This window comes from Arachis hypogaea, chromosome 20, assembly GCF_003086295.3.
Source record: "Arachis hypogaea cultivar Tifrunner chromosome 20, arahy.Tifrunner.gnm2.J5K5, whole genome shotgun sequence".
NCBI lineage: Eukaryota > Viridiplantae > Streptophyta > Magnoliopsida > Fabales > Fabaceae > Arachis > Arachis hypogaea.
This window is the reverse complement of record NC_092055.1, coordinates 55,381,037-55,399,504: the sequence shown is the minus strand read 5'-3', so window position 1 is coordinate 55,399,504 and position 18,468 is coordinate 55,381,037. Positions and strand designations below refer to the sequence as shown.

The 18,468-nt window shown below is 39.7% G+C and overlaps 1 non-coding gene across 1 annotated transcript; it reads left to right on the top strand.

Moving 5' to 3' along the window:
• Window positions 1–15,427: 15,427 nt before the first annotated feature.
• On the top strand, window positions 15,428–15,535 carry LOC112787514 (small nucleolar RNA R71). Its single transcript, XR_003194924.1, has one exon. It is a non-coding gene; the product is annotated as a small nucleolar RNA R71 (small nucleolar RNA).
• The last annotated feature ends 2,933 nt before the right edge of the window (window positions 15,536–18,468 follow it).

Sequence of the window (18,468 nt, the reverse complement as noted above, 5' to 3'; positions counted from 1 at the left end):
CTGGCACAGTTCTTACAAGTTGCTGACACAGTACGTGATAAAGAAGTGGATCAGGATGTCTACAGCTTATTACTGTTTCCATTTGCTATAAAAGATCAAGCTAAGAGGTGGTTAAACAACCAACCCACAACAAGCATAAAAATATGGAGACAGTTATCAGACAAATTCCTGAATCAATTTTACCCTCCAAAAAGGATGACACAACTGAGGCTGGACATCCAAGGCTTTAAACAAGAGGATCATCAATCCCATTATAATGCCTAGGAGAGGTACAGAGGGATGCTAAGGAAATGCCCCTCTGAAATGTTTTCAGAGTGGGTATAGTTAGACATCTTCTACTATGGACTTACAGAAAGAGCTCAAATGTCTCTAGACCACTCAGCTGGTGGATATATACGCATGAGAAAGACGATTGAAGAAGCTCAAGAACTTATAGATACGGTTGGTAGAAATCAGCATCTGTACTCAAGCAGTGAGTCCTCTATAAAAGAAGAGGCTAGGGCAGTAACTACTGATCCTAATCCTCAAGAACAGATTGTTGAACTTAATCAGCAATTACTCCTTATGACAAAACAATTAGCAGAATTTAAAGAGATGCTCCAGGACACTAAAAATGCTAACAAGAATATGGAAGCACAATTGAATCAGACAAGACAGCAGTTATCTAAACAGATAACAGAAGAATGCCAAGCTGTCCAACTAAGGAGCGGGAAGACATTGAATAATTCAGCTCAAAGTAGCAAAAAGCCAAGAAAGGAAAAACTGACAGAGGATGAACAAAACACTGCCCAAACTCTCTTTGAGGACAGCAAGAGCCCAGAGAGAAATAATTCTGGCGTTGAAACACCAGAAAAGGGTGAAAGACTGGCGTCAAACGCCCAGTGGATGCCCACTTCTGGCGTTCAAATGCCAGAAAAGGGAGGAAAGCTGGCGTTGAACGCCCATTCCTTGCCCAGTTCTGGCATTCAAACGCCAGAAAAAGGTGGGAAGCTGGCGTTAAACGCCCATCCAACACCCAATCCTGGCGTTCAAACGCCAATGAGGGATCAGACACCTGCAAGTGCTGATAGTAACCCCTCTAAGAAGGCTTCTCCAACCACCTCTGTAGGGAATAAACCTGCATCAACTAAGGTTGAAGAATATAAAGCCAAGATGCCTTATCCTCAGAAACTCCGCCAAGCGGAGCAGGATAAACAATTTGCCTGCTTTGTAGACTATCTCAGGACTCTTGAGATAAAGATCCCATTTGCAGAGGCACTTGAGCAAATACCCTCTTATGCTAAGTTCATGAAAGAGATCTTAAGTCATAAGAAGGATTGGAGAGAAACTAAAAAGGTGTTTCTCACTGAAGAATGTAGTGCAGTCACTCTGAAAAGCTTACCAGAGAAGCTTAAAGATCCAGGATGCTTTATGATACCATGCACATTAGAGGGTGCTTGTACTAAGACAGCTCTATGTTATCTTGGAGCAAGTATCAACCTAATACCTGCATCTACTATCCGAATGCTTGGCTTGACTGAAGAAGTCAAACCAACCTGGATATGTCTTCAACTTACTGATGGCTCTATTAAATATCCATCAGGCATAATTGAGGACATGATTGTCAAGATTGGGCCATTTGCCTTTCCCACTGACTTTGTAGTGCTGAAAATGGAGGAGCACAAGAGTGCAACTCTCATTCTAGGAAGACCTTGCCTAGCAACTAGATGAACTCTTATTGATGTACAAAAAGGGGAAGTGACCCTGAGAGTCAATGAATATGAGTTCAAGTTAAATGCTGTCAAAGCTATGCAGCATCCAGAACATCAAATGACTGCATAAGCACTGATATTATTGACTCTTTGGTGGAAGAGATCAATATAACTGAAAGTCTTGAATCAGAGCTAGAGAACATCTTTAAAGATGTTCAGCTTGATCTGGAGGAATCAGAGGAAATAAAGGAACCTCTGAAAATTCCTCAGGAAGAGGATAAGCCTCCTAAACCTGAGCTCAAACTCCTACCACCATCCCTGAAATATGCATTTCTGGAAGAAGGTAACACTTTTCCAATGATCATAAGCTCTACTTTAAATCCACAGGAAGAGAAAGCACTAATTCAAGTGCTAAGGACACACAAGACAGCTCTTGGGTGGTCCATAAGTGATCTTAAAGGCATTAGCCCAGCAAGATGCATGCACAAGATCCTATTGGAGGATGATGCTAAGCTAGTGGTTCAACCACAGAGGCGGCTAAATCTAACCATGAAGGAGGTGGTGCAGAAATAGGTCACTAAGTTACTAGAGGTTGGGATTATTTATCCTCTTTCTGATAGCCCCTGGGTAAGCCCTGTCCAAGTTGTACCCAAAAAAGGAGGCATGACAGTGGTTCACAATGAAAAGAATGAACTGGTTCCTACAAGAACAGTTACTGGGCGGCGTATGTGTATTGACTACAGAAGGCTCAATATAGCAACCAGAAAGGATCATTTTCCTTTACCATTCATAGACCAGATGCTAGAGAGACTAGCAGGTCATGATTATTACTGCTTTTTGGATGGCTATTTAGGTTACAACCAAATTGCAGTAGATCCTCAAGACCAAGAGAAAACAACATTCACATGTCCATCTGGAGTATTTGCATACAGAAGGATGCCTTTTGGTCTGTGCAATGCACTTGCAACCTTTCAGAGATGCATGCTCTCTATTTTCTCTGATATGGTGGAAAAATTTCTGGAAGTCTTCATAGATGACTTCTCAGTATTTGGGGACTCATTCAGCTCTTGTCTTGATCATCTAGCACTTGTTCTGAAAAGGTGCTAAGAGACTAACCTGGTTTTAAACTGGGAAAAATGTCACTTTATAGTGACTGAAGGAATTGTCCTTGGGCATAAAATTTCGAACAAAGGAATAGAGGTGGATCAAGCAAAGGTAGAGGTAATTGAAAAATTACCACCACCTGCCAATGTAAAGGCAATCAGAAGCTTTCTGGGACATGCAGGATTCTACAGGAGGTTTATAAAGGATTTTTTGAAAATTACAAAACCTCTGAACAATCTGCTAGCTGCTGACACACCATTTTTGTTTGACACAGAGTGTCTGCAGGTGTTTGAGACCCTGAAAGCTAAGCTGGTCACAGCACCAGTCATCTCTACACCAGACTGGATATTACCATTCGAACTAATGTGTGATGCAAGTGACCATGCCATTGGTGCAGTGTTGGGACAGAGGCATAACAAGCTTCTACACGTCATTTACTATGCTAGCCGTGTTTTAAATGATGCACAGAAGAATTACACAACCACACAAAAAGAGTTACTTACAGTGGTTTATGCTATTGACAAGTTTAGATCTTATTTAGTAGGTTAAAAAGTGATTGTGTATACTGATGCTGCTCTTAAATACCTACTCACAAAGCAAGATTCAAAACCCAGGCTCATAAGATGGGTGTTGCTTCTGCAAGAGTTTGATATAGAAATAAGAGACAAAAAAGGGACAGAGAACCAGGTACCTGATCACCTGTCCCGGATAGAACCAGTAGCAGGGGCGTCCCTCCCTCCTACTGAGATATCTGAGACCTTTCCGGATGAGCAACTTTTCGCCATTCAGGAAGCACCATGGTTTGCAGACATTGCAAATTATAAAGCTGTGAGGTTTATACCCAAGGAGTACAGCAGAGTGCAAACGAAAAAACTAATTTTCGATGCAAAGTACTACTTATGGGATGAACCATATCTCTTTAAGAGATGTACAGACGGAATGATCCGCAGATGCGTACCCAGAGAAGAAGCACAACAGATCCTATGGCACTGCCATGGATCACAGTATGGAGGACATTTCTGAGGTGAGCGAACAACCACTAAGGTCCTCCAATGTGGCTTCTACTGGCCTACTCTCTATAGAGATGCTCGAGAGTTTGTGCGTAACTGTGATAGTTGCCAAAGAGCTGGCAACTTGCCTCATGGTTATGCCATGCCTCAACAAGGGATCTTAGAGATTGAGTTGTTTGATGTATGGGGTATTGACTTAATGGGTCCCTTCCCACCATCATACTCAAACACTTACATTCTGGTGGCAGTAGACTATGTATCTAAATGGGTAGAAGCAATTGTCACACCCACTAATGATACTAAGACCATATTGAAATTCCTCCAAAAACATATCTTAAATAGATTTGGCGTCCCTAGAGTACTAATCAGTGACGGGGGCACTCATTTCTGCAATAAACAGCTATACTCTGCTATGGTCTAATATGGAATTAGCCACAAAGTAGCAACTCCATATTACCCACAGACAAATGGGCAAGCTGAAGTCTTTAATAGAGAACTAAAAAGAATCCTGGAATGGACTATAATTGCCCGTAGAAAGGATTGGGCAAAAAGCTTGGATGATGCTCTGTGGGCATACAAAACAGCATTCAAGACTCCTATATGAACCTCTCCATACCAGCTTGTGTATGGCAAAGCCTGTCATCTGCCTGATGGCCTACTGGGCAACCAGATTCCAAAACCTGGATGCTAAGTTAGCTGGAGAGAAAAGATTGCTCCATCTGAATGAGCTAGAGGAATTCAGACTCAATGCTTTTGAAAATGCTAAAATTTATAAGGAGAAAGCAAAAAAGTGGCATGAATTGCAGCATCCTGGGCGTTCAGAAAAACGCCCAGTAACAAAGGATTTCTGGCGTTTAATGCCAGCCAGGGTACCTGGCTGGGCGTTAAACGCCCACAATGGCCAACTTATGGGCGTTTAACGCCAGAAAGACAGGGGGAGAGGATTTTGTTTTCCACTTCAAAATTTTTCAAGTTTTCATGTTTTGACTCATAATTTTCTGCATAAACATGTTTCAAACTTTCATCATTCATCCTCAATTTTCAAAAATTCAACAATTTTCTAAATCTCTTTTCAACTTTCTTTCCAATCCTTCCCAAATCTACTTTAAAAACTCAAGTATCTTTTCAATTTCTTTTCAAATCTTTTCCAAACTCATCATATCATCTCTTAATTCTTAGATGCATAAACAAATTTTCAGATTTAACCTCTTTATATCTTTTCCATTTAAAAATCTCATCTTTTCATATCATGGTTCTATTTTCTTCCACCAATCATATCTTTATGTCATATCTTTTTCAAAATTTTCGAAATCCCTCCCCTCCACTTATAGATACATATTTGGCCATCCCCCCTCTCCACCATTCGAATTTGCTTCTCCTACTCTCTCTCCCCTTTCCTTTCTTTTGCTTGAGGGCAAGCAAACCTCTAAGTTTGGTGTGTTTTTTTGTGATCACTGAGCTAAGACTCATCAAGATCATGGCTCCTAAAGGAAAACAAACCAATTCAAGAGGCAAGAAAGAGAATACTCCAAAGAGTCTTTGGAATCAAGAGAGGTTCTTCACCAAAGAGCATGTAGACCATTACCATAAAATAATGGGTCTAAGATCAGTGATCCCAAAAGTTAAATTCGATATGAAAGAAGATGAATATCCGGAGATCCAAGAGCAAATTCAAAACAGAGGATGGGAAATTCTAGCTAATCCTGAAACAAGGGTTGGAAGAAACATGGTTCAGGAATTCTATTCAAATTTGTGGCTGACAGATAAGCAGAGAATAACTGGAACCGCCTTTCATACCTACCGAACCATGGTCAAAGGGAGGATTATTTACCTCCATCTGGACAAAATAAGAGAGGTCTTCAAATTGTCTCAACTACAAGATGATCCAGAATCCTTTAATAGGAGAATGGTGAGAGAAGATAAGGGGTTGGACCAAGTTCTAGAGGACATATGCCTCCCTGGAACTAAGTGGATAACCAATTCAAAAGGTGTCCCAAACAAACTCAAGAGAGGAGATCTCAAACCAGTTACAAGAGGCTGGTTGGACTTCATTGGGCGTTCCATACTGCCCACTAGCAACCGCTCTGAGGTCACTGTCAAAAGAGCAGTGATGATTCATTGTATTATGCTGGAAAACGAAGTGGAGATTCATCATCTAATTTCTTTTGAGATTTACACAATTGCAAACAAGAACTCCACTGAAGCCAAACTGGCATACCCAAGCTTAATTTTTCTGCTATGTAAAGATGCTGGGGTGAGGATGGGAGTAGATGAATTCATTCCAATCGAACACCCAATCACCAAGAAGTCAATGGAAGGACAACAAGTGCAAGACAACTCCATCAAAAGGAGGGCGCAGGAGTTCCTCCCAGAAATCCCTGAAACTGACTACTGGACCCGCCTAGAAGCATCTGTCACTAAGCTGCAAGAAGCTGTGGATCAACTCAAGGATGAACAGCAGAATCAAAACTGCATGCTCTACAAGCTGCTGAAGGAATAGGAGAAGCAGGGGCGTGAGCTACAGGAGTTGAAGCACCAGAAGCTCTCCTTTGAAGGACCAAATACCCCACCGATTGAAGGAGCATCCATTGCTCAAAATCAAGGTTGTTGAGTCCTAACTTTGTGATAACCTCTATTATTAGGAATCTATTTTAAGACTCATTTATTTTTCTTTTTTTAATTTTCTGTCTTCTATTATTATTGGTTTGCTCTTATATTTATTTTTGAGTCTTATTTTCATTTCATGATTAATAAAATTTAAAGTTTATGTCTTAAAGCTATGAATATCCTATGAATCCATCACCTTTCTTAAAAGAAAAATGTTTTAATCACAAAAGAACAAGAAGTACATGATTTCGAATTCATCCTTGAAATTAGTTTAATTATTTTGATGTGGTGACAATACTTTTAATTTTCTGAATGAATGCTTGAACAGTGCATATATCTTTTGAATTTGTTGTTTATGAATGTTAAAATTGTTAGCTCTTGAAAGAATGATGGAAAAGGAAAAATGTTATTGATAATCTGAAAAATCATAAAAAAATTTAATTCTTGAAGCAAGAAAAAGCAGTGAAAAAAAAAACATATTTGGCGAAAAGAAAAAGAAAGAAAAAGAAAAAGCCAATAACCCTTTAAACCAAAAGGCAAGGGTAATAAAAAGGATCCAAGGCTTTGAGCATCAGTAGATAGGAGGGCCTACAGGAATAAAATCCTCGCCTAAGCGGCTAAACCAAGCTATCCCTAATCATGTGCTTGTCGCGTGAAGGTGTCAAGTAAAAACTTGAGACTGAGCGGTTAAAGTCGTGGTCCAAAGCAAAAAAAGTGTGCTTAAGAGCTCTGGACACCTCTAATTGGGGACTTTAGCAAAGCTGAGTCACAATCTGAAAAGGTTCACCCAGTTATGTGTCTGTGGCATTTATGTATCCGGTGGTAATACTGGAAAACAAAATGCTTAGGGTCACGGCCAAGACTCACAAAGAAACTGTGTTCAAGAATCAACAATACTGAACTAAGAGAATCAATAACACTATCTAAATTCTGAGTTCCTAGAGATGCCAATCATTCTAAACTTCAAGGGATAAAGTGAGATGCCAAAACTGTTCAGAGGCAAAAAGCTACTAGTCCTGCTCATCTAATTGGAGCTAAGTTTCATTGATAATTTGGAATTTATAGTATATTCTCTTCTTTTTATCCTATTTGATTTTCAGTTGCTTGTGGACAAGCAACAATTTAAGTTTGGTGTTGTGATGAGCGGATAATTTATACGCTTTTTGGCATTGTTTTTAGTACGTTTTTAGTATATTTTAGTTAGTTTTTATTATGTTTTTATTAGTTTTTATTTAAAAATCACATTTCTAGGCTTTACTATGAGTTTGTGTGTTTTTCTATGATTTCAGGTATTTTCTGGCTGAAATTGAAGGACCTGAGCAAAAATCTGATTCAGAGGCTGAAAAAGGACTGCAGATGCTGTTGGATTCTGACCTCCCTTCACTCAAAGTGAATTTTCTGGAACTAGAGAAGCCCAATTGGCGCTCTCTCAATTGCGTTGGAAAGTAGACATTCTGGGCTTTCCAGAAATATATAATAGTTTATACTTTTCCCGAGATTTAATAGCCCAAACTGGCATTCTAAGTTAGCATAGAAATTCTGGCGTCAAAACGCCAGAACTGGCATGAAAGCTAGAGTTAAACGCCCAAACTGGCACAAAAGCTGGTGTTTAACTCCAAGAAAGGTCTCTACACATGAAAGCTTCAATGCTCAGCCCAAGCACACACCAAGTGGGCTCCGGAAATGGATTTCTACACTAACTATTCTAGCTTACTCATTTTCTGTAACCCTAGGTCGCTAGTTTATTATAAAAACTACATTTAGTGGTTCATCTTGTACCTCATGACACTCTACACATTTCATATTTTATCTTCTACGGCATGAGTCTCTAAACCTCATGGTTGGGGGTGAGGAGCTCTGTTGTGTTCTGATGAATTAATGCAATTACTACCGTTTTCTATTCAATCACGCTTGCTTCTATTCTAAGATATTCACTCGTACTTCAACTTGATGAATATGATGATCTGTGACACTCATCATCATTCTCAACCTATCAACGCGTGCCTGACAACCACCTCCGTTCTACCTTAGACTGAGTGATTATCTCTTAGCCTCCTGGTTCAGATCAGAGTCTTCGTGGTATAAGCTAGAATCAATTAGTAGCATTCTTGAGATCGGGAACGTCTAAACCTTGTCTGTGGTATTCTGAGTAGGATCTAGGATAGGATGACTGTGACGAGCTTCAAACTCGCGAGTGCTGGGCGTAGTGACAGACGCAAAAGGATCAATGGATCCTATTCCAGTATGAGTGAGAACCGACAGATGATTAGTCATGCGGTGACAGTGCATTTGGACCATTTTCACTGAGAGGAGGGATGGTAGCCATTGACAACGGTGATCCACCAACATACAGCTTGCCATGGAAGGAGCCTTGCGTGCATGAAGAAGAAGACAGTAGGAAAGCAGAAATTCAGAAGACAAAGCATCTCGAAAACCTCAACCCGTTGTCCATTACTGCATAACAAGTATTTATTTCATGTTCTTTTACTTTTTACAATTAAATATGAGAATTATTGATATCCTAACTAAGAGTTACAAGATAACCATAGCTTGCTTCAAGCCGACAATCTCCGTGGGATCGACGCGTAAGGTATTATTTGGACAACCCAGTGCATTTGCTGCTTAGTTGTGTGGAATTGCAAAAGTGTGATTGTGATTTCGTGTACCAGACCCCCACTGGTGCACGAAATTGTGATCATCAACAATGGCGCCAAAGACTTGGAGCTCTCAAACGTGAATCACACTTTGTCACAATTTCGCACAACTAACCAGCAAGTGCACTGGGTCGTCCAAGTAATACCTTACGTGAGTAAGGGTCGATCCCACGGAGACTGTCGGCTTGAAGCAAGCTATGGTCACCTTGTAAATCTCAGTCAGGCTAATTCAGATGGTGATGGAGAATTGATAATTAAAAGATAAAATAAACATAAAATAAAGATAGAGATACTTATGTAATTCCTTGGTTGGAATTTCAGATAAGCGTATGAAGATGCTTTGTTCCTCCTGAACCTCTGCTTTTCTATTGCCTTCTTCCAATCATTCATACACCTTTCCATGGCAAGCTTTATGTTGGGCATCACTGTTGTGAATGGCTACTTCCTGTCCTCTCAGTGAAAACGTTCCAAATGCGCTGTCACCGCACGGCTAATCATCTGTCGGTTCTCGATAATGTCGGAATAGGATCCATTGATCCTTTTGCGTCTGTCACACGCCCAACAATCGCGAGTTTGAAGCTCATCACAGTCATCCCTTCCCAGATCCTACTCAGAATACCACAGACAACGTTTAGACGTTCCGGATCTCAGGAATGGCAGCCAATAATTCTAGCCTATACCACGAAGGATCCAATCTTAGATTAAAAACCCAAGAGATACGCATTCAAGCCATTGCTAGTAGAACAGAGGTGGTTGTCAAGCACATGTTCATAGGTGAGAATGATGATGAGTGTCACGGATCATCACATTCATCAAGTTAAAGAACGAATGAATATCTTGGAGAAAAAATAGACTTGAGTTGAATAGAAAAACAATAGTACTTTATATTAATTCATGAAGAACAATAGAGCTCCACACCTTAATCTATAGTGTGTAGAAACTCCACCGTGGAAAATACAAAAGTGATAATGGTGTAAGCATGGCCGAATGGCCAGCCTCCAAGGTCTAGGGACTAAACGTCCAAAGATTGATGAAAATACAATAGCAAAAGGTCCTATTTATAGAGAACTAGTAGCCTAGGTTTTACAGAAATAAGTAATTAATGCAGAAATCTTCTTCTGGGCCCACTTGGTGTGTGCTTGGGCTGAGCATTGAAGCTTCCATGTGTAGAGACTTTTCTTGGAATTAAACGCCAGCTCTTGTGCCAGTTTGGGCGTTTAACTGCAGCTTTTGTGCCAGTTTTGGAGTTAAACGCCAGAATTCTTAAGCTGACTTGGAACGCCTGTTTGGGCCATCAAATCTCGGGAAAAGTATGAACTATTATATATTGTTGGAAAGCCCAGGATGTCGACTTTCCAACGCAATTGAGAGCACACCAATTGGGTTTCCGTAGCTCCAGAAAATCTACTTTGAGTGCAGGGAGGTCAGAATCCAACAACATCTGCGGTCCTTTTCAGCCTCTGAATCAGATTTTTGCTCAGGTCCCTCAATTTCAGCCAAAAAATACCTGAAATCACAGAAAAACACACAAACTCCGAGTAAAGTCCAGAAAATTGAATTTTAAATAAAAACTAATAAAAACATAATAAAAACTAACTAAAATATATTAAAAACATACTAAAAACAATGCCAAAAAGCGTATAAATTATCCGCTCATCACAACATCAAACTTAAATTGTTGCTTGTCCCCAAGCAACTAAAAATCAAATAGGCTAAATAGAAGAGAGTATACAATGAATTCCAAAAACATCTATGAAGATCAGTATTAATTAGATGAGCGGGGCTTTTAGCTTTTTGCTTCTGAACAGTTTTGGCATCTCACTTTATCCTTTGAAGTTCAGAATGATTGGCATCTATAGGAACTCAGAATCCAGATAGTGTTATTGATTCTCCTAGTTAAGTATGTTGATTCTTGAACACAGCTACTTTATGAGTCTTGGCCGTGGCCCTAAGCACTTTGTTTTCCAGCATTACCACCGGATACATAAATGCCACAGACACATAACTGGGTGAACCTTTTCAGATTGTGACTCAACTTTGCTAGAGTCCCCAATTAGAGGTGTCCAGGGTTCTTAAGCACACTCTTCTTTTTGCTTTGGACCTCGACTTTAACCGCTCAGTCTCAAGTTTTCACTTGACACCTTCACGCCACAAGCACATGGTTAGGGACAGCTTGGTTGAGCCGCTTAGGCCAGGATTTTATTCCTGTTGGCCCTCCTATCTACTGATGCTCAAAACCTTGGATCCCTTTTATCACCCTTGCCTTTTGGTTTAAAGGGGTATTGGCTTTTTCTGCTTGCGTTTCTTTTTCTTTCTTTTTCTTTTTCTCTTTTTTTTTGCATATATCCTTTTTTTCTGCAAGCTTTTCACTGCTTTATCTTGCTTCAAGAATCAATTTTGTGCACTGTTTTAACATTCTTTAAACAACAAATTCAAAAATATGCACTGTTCAAGCATTCATTCAGAAAATAATAGTATTTCCACCACATCAAAATAACTAAACTGTTTTAAAATTTGAAATTCATGCACTTCTTTTTCTTTTTCAATTAAAAACATTTTTCTTTTAAGAAAGGTGATGGATTCATTTTCATAGCTTTAAGGCATAGACACTTAGACACTAATGATCATGTAATAAAGACACAAACATAAATAACATAAGCATAAAAATTCGAAAAACAGGAAAATAAAGAACAAGGAAATTAAAGAACGGGTCCACCTTTAGTGATGGCAGCTTGTTCTTCCTCTTGAAGATCTTATGGAGTGCTTGAGCTCCTCAATGTCTCTTCCTTGCCTTTGTTGCTCCTCTCTCATGGTTCTTTGGTCTTCTCTAATTTCATGGAGGAGGATGGAATGCTCTTGGTGCTCCACCCTTAGTTGTCCCATGTTGGAACTTAATTCTCCTAGGGAGGTGTTGATTTGCTCCCAATAGTTTTGTGGAGGAAAATGCATCCCTTGAGGTATCTCAGGGATTTCATGATGAGGAGTTTCCTCATGCTCTTGTCCATGAGTGGGATCTCTTGTTTGCTCCATCCTTTTCTTAGTGATGTGCTTGTCCTCATCAATGAGGATGTCTTCCTCTATGTCAATTCCAGCTGAATTGCAGAGGTGACAAATGAGATGAGGGAAGGCTAACCTTGCCATAGTGGAGGACTTGTCCGCCACCTTGTAGAGTTTTTGGGATATAACCTCATGAACTTCTACTTCCTCTCCAATCATGATGCTATGAATCATGATAGCCCGGTCTATAGTAACTTCAGACTGGTTGCTAGTAGGAATGACTGAGCGTTGGATGAACTCCAACCATCCCCTAGCCACGGGCTTGAGGTCATCTTAGTTGAATCGGCTTTCCTCTTGAATCACTCTTCCATTGAGCGCCCTCTTCACAGATGTCCATGAGGACTTGGTCCAACCTTTGATCAAAGTTGACCCTTCTAGTGTATGAGTGTGCATCTCCTTGCATCATAGGCAAATTGAATGCCAACCTTACATTTCTCGGACTAAAGTCTAAGTATTTCCCTCGGACCATTGTAAGCCAATTATTAGGATCCGGGTTCACACTTTGATCATGGTTCTTGGTGATCCATGCATTGGCATAGAACTCTTGAACCATTAAGATTCCGACTTATTGAATGGGGTTGGTGAGAACTTCCCAACCTTTTCTTCGGATCTAATGTCGGATCTCCGGATATTCGCCCTTTTTGAGCTTAAAAGGGACCTCGGGGATCACCTTCTTCTTGGCCACAACTTCATAGAAATGGTCTTGATGCACCTTTGAGAGGAATCTCTCCATCTCCCATGACTCGGAGGTGGAAGCTTTTGCCTTTCCTTTCCTCTTTCTAGAGGTTTCTCTGGCCTTTGGTGCCATTAATGGTTATGGAAAAACAAAAAAGCTTTAGCTTTTACCACACCAAACTTAGATGGTTGCTCGTCCTCGAGAAAAAGAAGAAAGAAGAGAGTAGAAGAAGAAGAAATAGAGGTGATGGAGGGGGCTTTATGTTTCGGCCAAGGGGGATGGGTAGTGTTTAGGTTGTGTGAAAATGAAGTAGTGAAGATGGGTTTATATAGGAGTGGAGAGAGGGGTGTGGTTCGGCCATTATGGGTGGGTTTGGGTGGGAAAATGGTTTGAATTTGAATGGTGAGGTAGGTGGAGTGTTATAAAAGATGGATGTGAGTGGTGAAGAGAATGGTGGGATTTGATAGGTGAGGGGTTTTTGGGGAAGAGGTATTGAGGTGATTGGTGAATGGGTGAAGAAAAGAGAGAGAGGTGGGGTAGGTGGGGATCCTGTGGGGTCCACAGATCCTGAGGTGTCAAGGATTTCTCATTCCTGCACCATGTGGCGTGCAAAACGTCCCTTGCTGCCAATCCTGGCATTAAACGCCAGGCTGCTGCCCATTCCTGGCATTAAACGCCAGTCTGGTGCCCATTTCTGGCGTTAAACACCCAGAATGGTGCCAGACTGGGTATTTAATGCCCATTCTGCTACCCTTACTGGCGTTTAAACGCCAGTAAGTTTCTCCTCCAGGGTGTTCCATTTCTTATAATGTTTTTCCTTCTATTTTTGCTTTTTTAATTATTTTTGTGACTTCTCATGATCATCAACCTACAGAAAACATAAAATAACAAAAGAAAATAGAAATTTAACATAGATAAGTAAAAATTGGGTTGCTTCCCAACAAGAGCTTCCTTAATGTCAATAGCTTGACAGTGGCTCTCATGGAGCCTCACAGATGTTTAGAGCAATGTTGGAACCTCCCAACACTAAACTTAGAGTTTGAATGTGGGGGTTCAACACCAAAGTTAAAGTTTGGTTGTGGCCTCCCAACACCAAACTTAGAGTTTGGCTGTGGGGGCTCTGTTTGACTCTGTATTGAGAGAAGCTCTTCATGCTTCCTCCCCATGGTGACAGAGGGATATCCTTGAGCTTTAAACACAAGGGAGTCTCCATTCACTTGAATGATCAATTCTCCTCTGTCAACATCAATCACAGCTTTACTGTGGCTAGGAAGGGTCTGCCAAGGATGATGGATTCATCCATACACTTTCCAGTCTCTAGGATTATGAAATCAGCAGGGATGTAATGGTCTTCAACCTTTACCAAGACATCCTCTACAAGTCCATAAGCCTGTTTCTTTGAATTGTCTGCCATCTCCAGTGAGATTCTTGCAGCTTGTACCTCAATGATCCCTAGCTTCTCCATTACAGAGAAAGGCATGAGGTTTATGCTTGACCCTAGGTCACATAGAGCGTTCTCAAAGGTCATGGTGCCTATGGTACAAGGGATTAAGAATTTCCCAGGGTCTTGTCTCTTAAGAGGTAATCTCTGCCTAGTCAAGTCATCCAATTCTTTGATGAGCAATGGAGGTTCATCCTCCCAAGTCTCATTACCAAACAACTTGGCATTTAGCTTCATGATTGCTCCAAGGTACTTAGCAACTTGCTCTTCAGTAACATCTTCATCCTCTTCAGAGGAAGAATACTCATCAGAGCTCATGAATGGCAGAAGTAAATTTAATGGAATCTCTATGGTCTCTGTGTGAGCCTCAGATTCCCATGGTTCCTCATCAGGGAACTCCATGGAGGTCAGTGGACATCCATTGAGGTCTTCCTCAGTGGAGATCACTGCCTCTTCCTCCTCTCCAAGTTCGGCCATGTGAGACATGTTTATGGCCTTGCACTCCCTTTTTGGATTTTCTTCTGTATTGCTTGGGAGAGTACTAGGAGGGAGTTCATTAATTTTCTTACTCAGCTGACCCACTTGTGCCTCCAAATTTCTAATAGAGGACCTTGTTTCAGTCATGAAACTTTGAGTGGTTTTAATTAGATCAGAGACAATGGTTGCTAACTCAGAGTGGCTTTGCTTTGAGTTCTTTATCTGTTGCTGAGAAGATGATGGAAAAGGCTTGCTATTGCTAAACCTGTTTCTTCCACCATTATTGTTGTTGAAACCTTATTGAGGCCTCTGTTGATCCTTCCATGAGAGATTTGGATGATTTTTCCATGAAGGATTATAGGTGTTTCCATAGGGTTCTCCCATGTAATTCACCTCTTCCATTGCTGGGTTCTCAGGATCATAAGCTTCTTCTTCAGAGGAAGCTTCCTTAGTACTGCCTGTTGCTGCTTGCATTCCAAACAGACTCTGAGAAATCATAGTGGAACTCCTTTCTTCTAAGCTATCCCATTATTCACAGGATTCCTTTCAGAAGTGTACATGAATTGGTTATTTGCAACCATTTCAATGAGTTCCTGAGCTTCTGCAGGCGTCTTCTTCAGATGAAGAGATCCTCCAACAGAGCTATCCAATGACATCTTGGATAGTTTAGACAGACCATCATAGAAAATACCTATGATGCTCCATTCTGAAAGCATGTCAGAAGGGCATCTTCTGATCAATTGCTTGTATCTTTCCCAAGCTTCATAGAGGGATTCTCCTTCCTTCTGTCTGAAGGTTTGGACTTCCACTCTAAGCTTGCTCAATTTTTGAGGTGGAAAGAACTTTGCCAAGAAGGCATTGACTAGCTTTTCCCAAGAGTTCATGCTTTCTTTAGGTTGTGAATCCAACCATGTCCTAGCTCTGTCTCTTACAGCAAAAGGAAAAAGCATCAGTCTGTAGACTTCAGGGTCAACCCCATTGGTCTTGAAAGTGTCACAGATTTGCAAGAATTCAGCTAAGAACTGATGAGGATCTTCCAATGGAAGTCCATGAAACTTGCAATTCTGTTAGATTAGAGAAACTAATTGAGGCTTAAGCTCAAAGTTCTTTGCTCCAATGGTAGGGATTGAGATGCTTCTCCCATAGAAGTCGGGAGTAGGTGCAGTAAAGTCACCAAGCACCTTCCTTGCATTGTTGGCATTGTTGTTTTCGGCTGCCATGGTTTCTTCTTCCTTGAAAAGCTCTGTTAGGCCCTCTAAAGAGAATTGTTCTTTAGCTTCTCTTAGCTTTCTCTTCAAGGTCCTTTTAGGTTCAGGATCAGCTTGAACAAGTATGCCTTTATCTTTGTTCTTGCTCATGTGAAAGAGAAGAGAACAAGAAAGTAGGAAATCCTCTATGTCATAGTATAGAGATTCTTTGAGGTGTCAGAGGAAAAGAAGAATAGAAGGAGGAGGAGGTAGATGGAAGAGAATTCGAACATATAAAGAAGGAGGGAGTTCGAATTGCACCTTGAGGAAGAGTGTTAGTCCTTTAAATAGAAGGATGTGAGAAGAGGGGAAGAATTTTCGAAAATAAAGTAAAAGATTTTGAAATAATTAAAAGAAATTTTGAAAAATTGATTGATGATTTTCGAAAACTAAAATTGGGAAAGAAATTAAGTTATTTTTGAAAAAGATTTTGAAATTAGAAATCAAAAAGATATGATTGAGAGTTAATTTTGAAAAAGATGTGATTGAGAAGATATGATTGAGAAGATATGATTGAAAATCAATTTAGAAAAAGAAAGTTTTTAAAATTAAAGTTGATTACTTGACTAACAAGAAATTAAAAGATATGATTCTAAAATTTAAAGTTTAATCCTTTCTTAATAGGCAAGTAACAACTTGAAAATTTTGAAGTAAATCTTTAATTATAACAAGGATTTTTGAAAATTAAAAAAATTGAAAGAGATTGATTTTGAAGAGATATGATTAAAAAGATATGATTTGAAAAAGATTTGATTTTGAAAAATTATGAAGATTTGAAAAAAATTTGAATTAAAAACAAAATATTCCCTCTAGTGTCCTTTTGGCGTTAAACGCCAAGAATGGCATCCATTCTGGCATTTAACGCCCAAAATCCTACCTTTTTGGGCATTAAACGCCCAGCCAGGTACCCTGATTGGCGTTTAAACGCCAGTTTTCCTTCTTCACTGGGCGTTTTGAACGCCCAGCTTTTTCTGTTTGATTCCTCTGCTGAATGTTCTGAATCTTCAATTCTCTATATTATTTACTTGAAAAGACATAGTTTTGAAAATATTTTTGAATTTTTAATGATGAAAAATAAAAAAATACAACTAAGATCAAATAAACAATGCATGTAGGACACCAAACTTAAAAATTTTGTATTTAGAGGCTTTAACAAATTGAGAATGCATAAGAAAAACAACAAAACACACAAAACAAGAGAATTTAAAGATCAGAGCACTGAAATCATCAAGAACAACTTGAAGATCAATGAAGAACATAATGCATATATTCGAAAAATGCAAGAAGAATAAAAACATGCAATTGACACCAAACTTAAAAATTGATACTAGACTCAAAGATAAAATATTTTTTTATTTTTATGGTTTTATAAATTTTTTTTTTGTGATTTTCGAAACTTATATGGAAAAGAAAATAAAGAGAATCAAAACTTTTAATAAGAATTCCAAGAATCATGCAATGTTAGTCTAAAACTTCAGTCTAAAAAAATTAGACATGTTTGGCCAAGCTTCAGCAGGACATTACATTCAACAGCTAAATTGATGAGAATCAATCAGCTTTTGTGATGATAAGAACATCACCTTGAAACTCTAGAATTCATTCTTAAAAATTCTGAAAAGTACCTAATCTAAGCAACAAGATGAACCGTCAGTTGTCCAAACTCGAACAATCCCCGGCAACGGCGCCAAAAACTTGGTGCACGAAATTGTGATCATCAACAATGGTGCCAAAGACTTGGAGCTCTCAAACGTGAATCACACTTTGTCACAATTCCGCACAACTAACCAGCAAGTGCACTGGGTCGTCCAAGTAATACCTTACGTGAGTAATGGTCGATCCCACGGAGATTGTCGGCTTGAAACAAGCTATGGTCACCTTGTAAATCTCAGTCAGGCTAATTCAGATGGTGATGGAGAATTGATAATTAAAAGATAAAATAAACATAAAATAAAGATAGAGATACTTATGTAATTCCTTGGTTGGAATTTCAGATAAGCGTATGAAGATGCTTTGTTCCTCCTGAACCTCTGCTTTCCTATTGCCTTCTTCCAATCATTCATACTCCTTTCCATGGCAAGCTTTATGTTGGGCATCACCGCTGTGAATGGCTACTTCCCGTCCTCTCAGTAAAAACGTTCGAAATGCGCTGTCACCGCACGGGTAATCATCTGTTGGTTCTCGATCATGTCGGAATAGGATCCATTGATCCTTTTGCGTCTGTCACACGCCCAACAATCGCGAGTTTGAAGCTCGTCACAGTCATCCCTTCCCAGATCCTACTTAGAATACCACAGACAAAGTTTAGATGTTCCGGATCTCAGGAATGGCCGCCAATAATTCTAGACTATACCACGAAGGTTCCAATCTTAGATTAAAAACCCAAGAGATACGCATTCAAGCTATTGCTAGTAGAACAGAGGTGGTTGTCAAGCTCATGTTCATAGCTGAGAATGATGATGAGTGTCATGGATCATCACATTCATCAAGTTGAAAAACGAATGAAT